This window comes from Suricata suricatta, chromosome 16 (genome assembly GCF_006229205.1).
Source record: "Suricata suricatta isolate VVHF042 chromosome 16, meerkat_22Aug2017_6uvM2_HiC, whole genome shotgun sequence".
Classification (NCBI taxonomy): domain Eukaryota; kingdom Metazoa; phylum Chordata; class Mammalia; order Carnivora; family Herpestidae; genus Suricata; species Suricata suricatta.
In genome coordinates, this window is record NC_043715.1 from 51,223,904 (window position 1) to 51,237,656 (window position 13,753).

The 13,753-nt window shown below is 45.2% G+C and overlaps 1 protein-coding gene across 1 annotated transcript in view; it reads right to left on the minus strand.

Annotated features, from left to right (window-relative positions):
- SLC6A16 (solute carrier family 6 member 16) overlaps window positions 1–9,956 on the minus strand; it is a 53,173-nt gene extending 43,217 nt beyond the window's left edge. The window contains exons 1-2 of the mRNA XM_029926375.1: window positions 9,879–9,956; window positions 8,996–9,066 (exon numbers count right to left, since the gene is read on the minus strand). The gene's annotated coding sequence lies outside the window, so the exon portion shown is untranslated. The remainder of the gene's footprint in view (window positions 1–8,995; window positions 9,067–9,878) is intronic.
- Window positions 9,957–13,753: the final 3,797 nt, after the last annotated feature.

Sequence of the window (13,753 nt, forward strand, 5' to 3'; positions counted from 1 at the left end):
AGAGACCGACGCGGGGCTTGAACCCACGAGCTGTGAGATCATGACCTGAGCCGAAGCCAGAGGCTTAACTGACGGAGCCCCCCAAGGCGCCCCAGCCATTTACTTTTGGAGTGATTTGTCACACGGGAACAGGCAGGTCTGCATCAGTGGAGTCTCTCGTGGATACAGCCCCTACGCAGACCGAGAGCATGAGGAACACGCGTCAGGATGTTTAGAAGGCATTGTTTTAATAGCCCAAAACTGGAAAGGTTCCAAATAGTCCATAGTATAATGGATTAATAAATTGTGGTATGCTCATAGACTGGACATTACACAGCATTAAAAGCACAGACTATATGGATGAATTTTACAAACATATGTTGAAACAAAAGTGCAACACAAAAGAGTACAAAGAATAGGTAAATGAACAAATTAAACTATATAAATGGGCACGCTAAACTATATTGCTTCATGTAAGTGTACAAATAACGCTATGTTGCTTAGGTACACATACATAGATAATAAAATGTAAAGAAAAACAAAGAACTAATTATCATAAGCCAGGATAGTGGTTGTGAGGAAAGAGTTTATAATTAGAGATACAGAGAGAGCTTCTATGGGTCATTCTAGTTCTTAGCATGGGTGGTGTCTATTTTATAGTTATTTATACTGCGTATGTTGTTTTATGTGTATTTCTCTATGTATGTAATACCCCATAATAAAGTGTTTTTAAACATTAAAAAATACCATCACTCCCACCAGACTGGCAAAAATTTTAAAGTGTGACCTGGGGCAGCCGGGTGGCTCAGTCGGTTAAGCATCCGGTTTCAGCTCAGGTCATGATCTCACAGTTTGTGGGTTCAAACCCCGCGTCGGGCTCTGTGCTGACAGCCTGGCGCCTGGAGCCTGCTTCGGATCCTGTGTCTCCTTTTCTCTATGGCCCTCCCCCACCTGCACTCTGTCTCTGTCTCTCAAAAATAAACACTATAAATTTTTTAAAAAAATATAAAGTGTGATCAAGTCTAATCAAATGTACAGAAAGCAGAATATCTGGAATGTTCACACGTCATAAACCATTTTGGAAATGAGACGATACACAGTAAGACTAAAGGTGCATGCGCTCTACCCAGCAACTCCATTCCTGAGTATACACCCCAGAAAACTCCTGCACATTGCACATGACATGCCCGGGTTAATTCTAGAAGAAAAGAGTGCTTATTTGCATGGGTTAGGATTACCAGGGACAAATTCATCTCAGGTTTGCCTCCTCTGGGACTCTTTCTCTGACTAGCCCAGGCAGAATTAACGGTGGTCTCCTGTACTCCCATCACCCCCTATTATTAGTTATCAGGAGTTTGTGACTGATAATGCAATTCCCCCCACCTCCTCCCTTCAAAAACTGAAAATTCAGTGAAAGCAAGAACTGTGGTCTGATTCACCTGAACACATCTCTGTGGTACACAAAAGAGTTCTTTCTAAATGTCTGATGAGTGTTTTTGAAACTGATGCCTGAAGAATGAAAAACAAGGGTGAGCAGACAATAAGAAGTCTCATCCTGAGAGTCCTTTGGGGGTTTAAGTGCGATAGATTGACAGAAATCCCTCAACTTAGGAGTTCAAAGTCAAGAGTGAAAACATTCAGCAAGGGGAAAGTTCTCCAGAGGCTGGGCTCTTAGATGCCATCTGAGACCAGAGTAATCTTGAATGTTTGCCACTTTTGACCTCTCTCTGGGGTGGACTCTGAAGTGGACGGTTGGCAAGCTCGGAGTTTGAAGATTTCTAGGGCCAGAAACGGGCTCTGGGTAAGCTACTGTGACAGAGATTCCACGGGCTCTGTGCTTTGCTCCACGGGAGAGCGGAGACTTGCAAGTGCACCCGAGGTTGCCAGGTGTGGACAGGAGTCCCGGCAGCACCTTGAAAGTTAGCGTCTTTGGGTTTTGTAGCTCCCTGGGGCTGGGACCCTCAACTAAGGGGCTGGTCTTACTTCTCACTGCAGTGGTGCAGGAGGACTGTGGCCCAAAAGCCCAGGACACAGAAGTAAAAAGATGTGACCAGCAGCATGGTGAGCAGGATGACCAGAGCCACAGCGCAGGCATCAATGAGACAGCTGCTGGAGGGGCACGTGTGCGAGGATAAGGAGACAACAGGGCCAGAGCCCAGACCCAAAGCAAACAGGACCTGGTTCCCTGCTTGACACCATACATCCGTGGTGTCACAGCTGATAACTAAAAGGGGGAGACAAGTACGAGGGGAAACGTCAAAGGAGAGGAGAATCTTAACAGGTATGGGGGAAGGACACGGGTAATACTGGGGAAAGGATGCCCTAAAAATAGACAATAGGTTTCCGCCAAGGCCTGGCAGGGGAGTGAGGAGGATGTACTTTACCTTGGAAAGCATCAAGTACTGAAGGGCAAATCCTGCCCCTTCCAGCAGGGGATTCTGGATGAGGAAACAGGATGATGCAACAGGACACTGGTACCAAGACATACGCTACTTGAATTGAGAATGGGACATCTCCGCATGTGCCAACGAGGGCCAACCAACAGCAGGGATCGGAGTTCTGAGTCAGAAGTAGGGAGGAGACAGTTTTCAGCAAGGGTCAGGGCTGCTGGGAGCAAAAGGCCAGAAGAAGCAAGACACTGGGAGATCAGTGCTAACAATATTAGGTGCGTCTAAGGCATCCAAGGCGGTCAGTGGTGGCTTACCTTCCCAGTGAACTTGGGCCCATTAATAATGAAAGCCCCAACAAGACACCAGGACACCAGATAAGAACAAGTTCAGACTGAAGACTGGTGGCCCACCGTCCTCAATTCAGTCTGAGGCCTTCAAGGTCACCCAGTAGGAGAAGTACATGGAAGGTGTTGTCTGTGCACATTCAGGATCTCGGGGGACCTGGCCTTGGACATGCCTGCCAGACAGGGCGACCCCTCCCTCTTCTTTAGCCTTTCCCCCTCTTCTTCTGTCTCTTTTCCCCCCTCCCATTTCTTCTTCTAAGATTTTCCTCTTCTTTACCCTCCTCACTCCTTTCTCCTCTTCCAAATTCCCTTCCAGCTGTTTCCCCCTTCTCTTCTCTCACTTCTTCCTCACCAAAGTCACTGGAGCTCATCAATAAGGGGCACTTCTCCCATGGAACTGGAAACTGGAAGGACTGGGCCAAGTAGGACAGGATCCTCAGGGTCACCCAGAACCTAATCATGAGGAAACATCAGACAACACCAACTGAGGAACCGTCTATAAAATACCTGGTATTCATTACAAAATGGTCAAAGTCGTGCAGATAAGGAAAGATGAGAGAACTGCAAGATTGAAATTACAACTGAAAGTCTGAAATTATGTGAAAATAAGACGTTAATACAGGGGCCGCCTGGGTGGTTCAGTCAGTTGAGCGTCTGACTTCGGCTCAGCTCATGATCTCACGGTTCAAGCCCGGCGTCGGGCTCTGTGCTGACAACTCGGAGCTTGCAGCCTGATTCAGATTGTGTCTCCCTCTCTCTCTGTTCCTCCCTCACTCACGCTCTGTCTCTGTCTCTCAAATATAAATAAACATTTAAAAAAATTTTTAAGTTAATACTGGAGCTTGAAAAGCAGCTGGATTGGGCTTTCAGTTTCCAGTTCACATGTTAGGAGCTTGGAAGTCACTGCTTCATCCTAACAAGTAAAAAGCTGAACAGCAAATCAATAACTCTTCTTGCAGCCCTAAAGAAGGCAGGGGTACAAAGGGTAGGGGGTCCATATTGAAACACTCCAGGGCACCCTATTCTTAACAAAGCCTGTTCTCAGGAGAAAGGAGTTAACCAGAGCCTAATCTGTGGCTAATCAAAGTCAGTCTGACCTCGGGGGAAGAAAATATCAACTCCAGCTCACTCTAGCCATCCTGTCCCACCTAAGAGAGGAGGAAAAAATAACTAAGAAACTTGTGAAATTCAGTCTAGGGCCACAGGCTCAGTAAGAGACTGAGACCCAGCACCGAACAGTGGCCCTTCCCCGCACCTTATCATCACATTACTTCCAGGCCGGTTTTACAGCAGTTACCCAGCACATCACTTCCAGCTAACAACAACATTTCCAAGGCGTACCAAAAGGCAAAAAACAAACAAACAAAAAAAAACCCCACATAATTTGAAGAGACAGAGTGAGCATCAGAACCACACACGGCAGGCGGCAGGCATGCTGGGATTCTCAGACTGGGAATTTGATACGAGGATGAATTTGCTAAGGGCTGTAATGGATAAACGAGACAGCATGCAAGAATAGAAGGGCAATGTAAACAGAGAGATGGAAGTCCTGAGGAGGAGCGAAAAGGAACCGATAGATGTATATTTTAAAAACTGTAACAGAAATGAAGAATACCTTTGACGGGTTTATTAGCAGACTGGGCAGAGCTGAGGAAAGAACCACTGAACTTGAGGATATCTCAATAGAAACCTCCAGAACTGAAAAGCAAAGAAAACAAAGACTGAACATCAACAGGCAGAAAACCAGTGAGGATATAGTCAAATCCAACAACACCGTCAATCACCCGCATGCAGCGGACACCTGCGGACTGCACCCCATCGCAGCTGATGCACATCTTCTCAAGCCCCCATCCTGGGCCATAAAACACCTTAACAAGCTCAAAAGACAAAAAGTCATACAATGTCTGCTCTCAGTCCACAACTGAATTAAACTAAAAATCTAATGAAAAGATAACTGGAGAATCCCAAAATATGTGGAGATTAAACAATGTACTTCTAAATAGTACATGACTCAAGAAAAAATCTCAAGAGAAATTTATAAGTATTTTTAACTAGATGAAAATAAAGCAAAACTTACCAAAATTTGGGGATGAAATAAAAGCAATGCTTGGAAGGAAACTTATGGCACTGATTGCATACTGGGTGTTTCGGTAGGTTGAGGATCTAACTCTTGATTTTGGCGTAGGGCATGATCCCAGGGTTGTGGGACCAAGACCCATGTCAGGCTCCACGATGAGCATGGAGTCTGCTTGAGATTCTCTCTCCCTCTCCCCTTTCTCCCTCTTTCCCTCTCTCCCTCTCCTCCTTCTCCCTCCCTCTCCCCAGTTCATGTCCACATTCTCACTCTAAGATAAATAAATAAAAATAATAAACAAAATTTTAAAAAAAGAAGAAAGCATCCTGAAAACTATAGAAGACTTATGAAAGAAACTGAAAAGGACACAAAGAAATGGAAAAGCGCTCAATACTTATGGATTAGAAGAATAAACATTGTTAAAATGTCTGTACTACCCAAAGCAATCTACACATTTAATGCAGCCCTTATCAAAATACCACCAGCATTCTTCACGGAGCTAGAACAATCCTAAAATTTGTACGAAACACAAAAGACCCCAAGTAGCCAAAGAAATCCTGAATTTAAAAAAAAAATTGGAGGCATCACGATCTTGGATTTCAAGCTATATTGCAAAGCTGTCATCATCAAGACAGCACAGGCACAAAAACAGACACAGAGATCAATAGAGCAGAACAGAAAACCCAGAAATGGACCCACACCTATATGGTCAACTCATCTTCAACAAAGCAGGAAAGAATATCCAATGGAAAAAAGAGTCTCTTGGGGCGCCTGGGTGGCTCAGGTCATGATCTCACAGTTCCTGAGTTCAAGCCCCACATTGGGCTCTGTGCTGACAGCTCAGAGCCTGGAGCCTGCTTCGGATTCTGCGTCTCCTCAGTCTGTCTCTCTCAATATAATAAATAAAAGATTAAAAAATTATTTAAAAAAAAGTCTCTTCAACAAGTGGTGCTGGGGAAACTGGATGATGACCTGAAGAAGAATGAAACTGGACCACTTTCTTACATTCATTCATTCAAAATGAATGAAAGACCTAATTGTGAGACAGGAAACCATCAAAATCCTAGAAGGGAACACAGGCAGCAACCTCTTCAAAACTTGGCTGGAGCACTTTTTACTAGACACGTTGCCAAAAGCAAGGGAACAAAAGCAAACATCAACTATTGGGACTTCATCAAGACACAAAGCTTCAGCACAGCAAAGGAAACAACCAACAAAACTAAAAGGCAGCCTACAGCATGGGAGAAGATATTTGTAAATGACATACCTGATAAAGGGTTAGTATCCAAAATCCATAAAGAACTTATCAAATGCAACACTAAAAAACAAACAACCCAGTTAAGAAATGGAAGGAAGACATGAATAGACTCTTTTCCAAACGACATCCAGATGGCCAACAGACAAATAAAAAGATGCTCAACATCACTCAACATTAGGGAACTACAAATCAAAACCACAGTGAGACAGCACTTCACACCTGTAAGAATGGCTGAAATCAACAACACAAACCAGGTGTTGACAAGGGTGGGGGTGGGGGATGGGGAACTCTCTGGCACTGCTGCTGGGAATGCAAACTGGTGCAGCCATTCTGAAGAAGAATATGAAGGTCTCTCAAAAAACTAAAAATAAAACTACCCTATGATCCAACAATTGCACTATTAAGTATTTACCCAAAAGATTTAAAAAAAAATAAAGATGTTTAAAGCAGCATTAACAACAATAGCCAAACTATAGAGAGGGCCCAAATCCCCATAGACTTATGAATGGATAAAGATGTGGTACACACACACACACACACACACACACACACTCTGGAATGTTACTCAGCCACCAGAGAGAATGAAATCTTGCCATTTGTGTTGACATGGACAGACCTAGGAAGTATTATGTTAGATGAAATAAGTCAATCAGAGCAAGACAAATACCACAGGATTTCATTCATATGTGGAATTTAAGAAACAAAACAGATGAACATATGGGAAAGGGAAGTGGGCGAAATAAGAGAGGGGGAAAGACCACAAGGACTCTTAACAATAGAGAACAAACTGAGAATTGACTGAAGGAGGTAGTTGGGAAATGGGCTAGACTGGTGATGGGTATTAAGGAGGGAGCTGGTTGTGATGAGCCCTGAGTGTTGCATGTAAGTGATGAATCACTGCATTCTACTTCTGAAATCAGTTCTGCACTGTATATTAACTAAAATTTAAATTTTAAAAAATGGAGAAAATCCTGCTACAGACACAACAGATAGGACCACGCTGTAGTCACTAAGGGGTTAATTGACATCTATCCTTCCTGATGAAGTCGTTCAGTATTTTAGAAAATAAGCTATAATTTTCCAGGCAGCTTGTTGGAGAAGAACAATCCCTCTCCAATTCCCTTCTCCTCCAGTGAACCAACAACTTCCAGAAGCTGTATTCCAGAGGGTGCAAAGATGCGTGAGCCCATTAAAGAAAAAGTGAGTTAATAGGTCTCTCCCGGAGACAAACTGTGCCATCACAGCATTAGTAAGCAGCATTCATTGGAACCACAAGTGTTCAGATGAAGAAAAAAATTAGGTAGGGAAACTAGCCTATGGCACAATAGCTTTAGTTAAGAAAGAAAAATTGGGAAACACGACAGAGATAAAAACTTAAGTCTAGGGGCACCTGGGTGGCTCAGTTGGTTAAGTGTCCAACTTTGGCTCAGGACATGATCTAATGGTCTATGGGTTTGAGCCCCGCGTCAGGCTCTGTGCTGACAGCTCAGATCCTGGAGCCTGCTTCAGATTCTTTGTCTCCCTCGCTCTCTGCCCCTCCCCTGCTCACACTCTCGTCTTCAAAAATAAACATAAAAAAATTTTTTTTAAACTTCTGCTCATCAAAAGACTTAATTTTCTAAATTAATAAGCAAGCCAGAGGCTAGGGGAAAATTATCCTAATACATATATATACATAAATTATCCTAATACATATATGACAAAGGAATTGTATTTAGGGAACTTAAAGAACTCCTACCACTTAATAAAAATATATACAACTCAATTAAAAATGGATAAAAGATTTGAAGAAATATTTCACAAAGATATATAAATGGCCAATACACATCTGAAAAATGTTCAACATCATGAGTCATCAGAAAAATCCAAGTTAAAACACGAGTAATATACTAACCCCCCTTGCCAAATTAAGTATAAGCGGTACAGGACTAATGGTGCCCCCAGGTACTTTGCAGAACAAACTGAAATCCTCCCTGGAGTGAGACATCTTCACCCTAAGGCCTTAAATTATTCCTACAAATAATTTGTCAGGGTGGCTCAGTCAGTAGAGCATGCAACTCTTTGATCTTGGGTTTGTCACTTCTAGCCATACATTGGGTGTAGAGATTACTTAAAAATAAAACCTTGGGGCGCCTGGGTGGCTCAGTCAGTTAAGCATCCGGCTTCGGCTCAGGTCATGATCTCATGGTTTGTGGATTCGAGCCCTGTGTCAGGCTCTGTGCTGACAGCTCAGAGCCTGGAGCCTGTTTCAGATTCTGTGTCTCCCTCTCTCTCTGACCCTCCCCTGCTCCCCATGTCTCTCTCTGTCTCTCAAAGATAAATAAACATAAAAAAATAAATAAAAATAAAACCTTAAACCAAATAATTTGTCAAGAACAAGGAGAAGCATAGCACATAAGGGGGAAAAGGGGGCAGAAACAACAGATGACAAATGCAAATGATTCCAAATATTAAGATCATTAGCCAAAGGTAATAAAATTACTGGTTTCTTTAAAAAAAAAAAAAAAGAAAGAAAGAAAGAAGAAAGAAAGAAAGAAAAATGAAGGAAAGAGACGCCTGGGTGACTCAGTGGGTTAAACGTGGGACTCTTGACTTCAGCTCAGGTCACCATCTCATGGTTGGTGAGATTGAGCCCCAGGTCGGGTTCTGCACTGACAACTAGGAGCCTGCTTGGGATTCTGTCTCCCTCTCTTTCTGCCCCTCCCCTGTTCACACTCCCTCTCAAAAATAAAAATAAACATTAAAGAAGCAGCAGCAGCACAAATGTTCCAAAAAGGGGGTGGGGGCTGTATAGCTCAGTCCACAGACCATGTGACTCAAACTCCAGGTCCTGAGTTCCAGCCCCACCTTGGGCATGGAGCCTACGAGGGGAGGGGAGGGGAGGGGAGGGGAGGGGGCACAAATGTTCACTACAACCAGATATTTCGCCCGCAGCTGAAATGTAACATACCTGAAAATAACCAGGAGGACTTCAGATTCTCATAATCCCATGCTGTGAACGCTGAGTCACTCTCTGCTCCCCTAGGGACAAAAAAAAGGAAAACTGTATTCACGGAAAATACAGCCACCTTTCTTGAACACGTCCCAAAAGGGTTTTCCCTTAAAACAAGTTTTCTGGCAAATGGGGAGATTGGACCGTTCTGCGAGAGACCGGAGTTTGGGCAAACCGGCCACCTGCGCCACCTGTGGAGCCCCTACGCCCCGCCCAGAACCCTGTCCTCCTGGCTGCGTGGCCCTGGGGCGGAGGGGGTCCCACGTGGGACCACCTGCAGCACCATTCGCAGCAGCCGCTCCTCCAGGCCCATGGCGTCCGGGGGACACTCGGGGTCCCCCAGAAACCCCTCTTCCCCGTCGTGGCCCTCCTTCCCTGGAACCACAGCCTCCATAAAGGAAAGGAGGGAGTGGGTTCCTCAAGGAGCAGGGGCTAAGTGTCCCTAACAGGCCAATCGATGGTGGGGCTACCCAAAGGGTTTCCGCTGTCCAGGCGCTTGAACCGCTGGGTCTCCCCAAAGGGCGGGGACCCAGGGCCGAGTCCCTCGAGCACCAGGCCCCAAGTCAGACTCCGACAGCGAAAGGGCTGAAGCCGGTGTGCGGGGTCCTGGGGGAGACAAAAGGAGGGACTTCTCAGGCCTATCTGATCCCTTGGCTCCTCGGGGCCCGGGGCGTCCGGGGGAATCCGGTGAACCCGGGCCTCAGGAGTGTCGTCAGCTTCACACATCCCGGAATCTATGAATTTTCAGGCCTCCCAGGGCCTGACACCCTCAACCCAGCCCGGAGGTCCCGGGATCTTCGGTCTGTTCAGTCTGGAAAAAACTGAACGCGAAGAAGCCTACCGAACACATCAGGCCCCTCCAGGCCACGTCTGGCCAGCTCACCACGCACGCATCGCTTCGCCTCAGCGGCAGCGTTCCTCTGCGCATGCGCCGCGGCTTCCTCCCGCACCTGATGATAAGGTGGAGGATTCAGCCCAGAAACCCCAACACGCCCTCCTGCATTGCGCAGGCGCGTGCACGTGCGCCCTCCGTTCGCTGCCCCACTCAGTTTCCTGCGCAAGCGTCCTGGCCTGCCCACCGCCCTCTCTTCCCAGTGCATGAGATGCTGAAGCCAAGCTTTTAGCCATAATCCAAGTCTGGAGCATGAACTTTGCTTCCACACCCGAGTGGGTTGGAGAGGAGGGTGAGGTGGGAAGCTTGTTCTTCCTAGTCATTTCTCTTACTTTCAAACTAATGTTATTTATTTAAAGTTCCCCCACTACTCTCTTAACCTTAAATATGTGTCCAACAAGACACACACGGACCTCGTCTTCAGAGAGTCCAGAAACCTACTGGGATTGCAGACGTGAAATATTAATGAAGGGTAACCTCTCTAAAATGGAGTCTGGAGGCCAGAAAGGGGAGCCCTCACATCCTACCACTCTAGTCAATTGTAGACCCGACAGGAAGAAACCTACCTTGCCAGTGACTACTATACTATCTCACCAGGAGGAAGAAAGAACGGTTTTCATCCTACCCAGCAATAACCCAGCCAATGCGAAGTCATTACATCCCAGACTCCCAGGTCATTCCAATAGACTTTTATTTACAAAAGCCCTCCCAGCTCCCCTCCTTCTTCTACTCCTCAAATAGTAGTTTTCTCCCTTTTTCTTGGACTGACTGTGGTTTGCCATAACTTGTCTGTCCTGAATTGCAATCCTGTTTTTATGGGGGGCGGGAGGGAGGGGCACAACAACTCATTTTTGCTGGTAAAATAGCTGACATGTTTTATTTATTAGATTAAAAAAATTTTTAACATTTATATATTATGGAGAGACAGAGCATGAGCAGAGGAGGGGCATAGAGAAGGGGAGACACAGAATCCGAAGCAGGCTCTAGGCTCTGAGCTGTTAGCACAGAGCCCAATGCAGGGCTCAAACCCACAAACCACGAGATCATGACCTGAGCCAAAGTCAGATGCTTAACTGACTGAGTCACCCAGGTGCCGCTGACAAGTTTTTTTTTTTTTAAGGTTAACGGTAGTTAATGATCAGAAGTGGGATCTGAAGAGTCTCTGACCCTCCCAACAACTCCAAAGCTAATGGCAACCACATGCCAGTATCCACAGAGTCAATTGAGTTCACTGCTTTCTCTTTTTTTTATTATTGTTTTATTTATTTTTGAGAGAGAGAGAATCCGAAGAAAGTTCCAGGCTGTGAGCTGTCAGCACAGAGCCCGGCCCAGAGATCGAGGGAACTGTGAGATCATGACCTGAGCTTACGTCTGAGGCTCAAACGACTGAGCCACCCAGGTGTCCCTGAACTTACTGTTTTCTTGACAACCCTGGAGTTTGAGGGTGTTTTCTCGTGGATTTCAGCTTCACTCTTTGTGATTTGAGCTCTCCAGGCTTTATCCGGGTGTCTGTTTTAAGGCTTTGATCTTCCTGAGATTACTCGGTGGACTTCATTGCCTCTCTTGTTTGGAACTTGGCTGTTCCTATTGTAACTGTGCCATCTAACAATTTGTCTCCTTGCTCTAAAGAGAAACCTCTAGGAAGTGGAATTCCTAGTCATCAAAATGCTTTGAGGGGCACCTGGGTGCCTCAATCGGTTATGCAGCTGACTTCGGCTCAGGTCATGATCTCACTCACGGTTTGTGAGTTCGAGCCTCACATCAGGCTCTGTGCTGACAGCTCAGAGCCTGGAACCCGTTTCAGATTCTGTTGAGTCTCTCTCTCTCTGCCCCTTACTCACCCTCAAAAATAAACATAAAAAAAATTCTTTTTAAGATTAAAAGTAATGTTAAATTAACAGGAGCTAGCCTTCAAGGTCCTGAAGGCCTTGCTTCCAGATTCCTTAGAGACTTAACGCACTAATTAAAAAGTATATAATCAGTCACTCTTCACAATCCCAATGCAGCTCTGTCTGCCAAAGGGTCCCAGCCCCGTGCTGTAATAGAATCACCCTTTTGCACCAAAAATGTCTCAAGAATTTTTTCTTGGCTGTTTGCTCTCAAACCCAAACTTCAAATCACATCACAAAGTACTATTTCTAAATTAACTGAGGGAACTAAACAATTGAAAGAAGTCAGAATGTCACCTAACGCCCCTTTACCTCCTCTCCCCCTCCCCCCCTGCTTTGTCTCTACAACACATAGCCGCCACCTTGCACTCAGCCCTGCCTCAGGTGCCATCTATTTGCACAGTCCTCCCCTCCTCTGTCCCCGCTGCTCCCTGGTTCTAATCCTTTCACCAAAATTCCCTTTTCCTCCCAAACTCTGTCCAGCTCCCTCCTTTCCTGAACCTATGAAAACCTGCCCCTTTTCAAGTGAAGTCTTCTGAGGATCCAAATACACCCCAAATTTCTTATGCTCCCTGGACTATGGCCAAATTGTGAGCCATAGTCAAAGGGTTTCCTAAAATAACTTGCAGCTGAATAATCCCAATTTCTGCCTCTTCACCTGGCATTCTCTTCGATCTGTGGCTTCTTCTCCCGTGCGTCTCACAGGATAAAACACTTATCATTAGATTGAGGGCCCCCCCTCAGTAACGCAGGTTGATCTCATCTCGAGATCCTTAATTATGTCTGAAAAAAACCTTTTTTTTCCAGATAAGGTACATTCACAGAGTCCAGGACAAGGACATACCTTTTCTTTTAAGTCCAGTATAGTTAACATACATGTTACATTCGTTTCAGATGTACAATGTAGTGATTCAACAATCGTATACATTACTCAGTGTCCATCGTGAGTGTACCCTTTTTTTAAATTTATGTTTATTTATTTTTGAAAAAGAGAGAGTGAGAGAGTGCAAGTTGGGGAGGGGCAGAGAAAGGGAGACACAGAATCCGAAGCAGGCTCCAGGCTCCGAACTGTCAGTACAGAGCCCGACGCAGGGCTCCACCTCAAAAGCAGCGAGATCATGATCTGAGCCAAAGTCCGACGCCCAACGGTTGACTAAGCAACCCAGGTGCCCCTCCTCATAGGGCACTCCTAATCCTCTTCACCTATTTTACCAATCCCCCCACCCATATCTCCGCTGGTAACCATAAGTTTGTTCTCTGTAGTTAAGAGTCTATTTTTAGGGTTGTCTCTTTTTTTCTTTGTTCATTTGTTTTGTTCTTAAATTCCACATATGGGCGAGTATGTCTTTCTGTGACTGACTTATTTCATTTAGCCTTATACTCTCTAGATCCAACCATATCATTGCTAATGGCAAGATCTCATTCTTTTTATATGGCTGAGTAATATTCCATTGTATTATCACTCACATCTTCTTTATCCATTCATTTTTTTAAAATTTTTTTTAATGTTTTATTTATTTTTTATTTATTTATTTATTTTTGATACAGAGAGAGACAGAGCATGAGAGGGGGAGGGGCAGAGAGAGAAGGAGACACAGAACCGGAAGCAGGCTCCAGGCTCTCAGCTAGCCATCAGCACAGAGCCTGATGCGGGACTCGAACCCACGAATGTGAGATCTGACCTGAGCCGGAGTCAGAGGCTTAACCGACTGAGCCACCCAGGTGCCCCTTTATCCATTCATTTATTGATTGACACTTCAGCTGCTTCCATATTTGGCTATTGTAAATAAGGCTGCAATAAATATAGCAATGCATATATCCCTTCAAATTAGTGTTTTGGGGTGCCTGAGTGGCTCAGTTGGTTAGCCTCTGACTTCGGCTCAGGTCATGATCTCACGTTCATGGGTTCGAGCCTCATGTCAGGCTCTGTGCTGA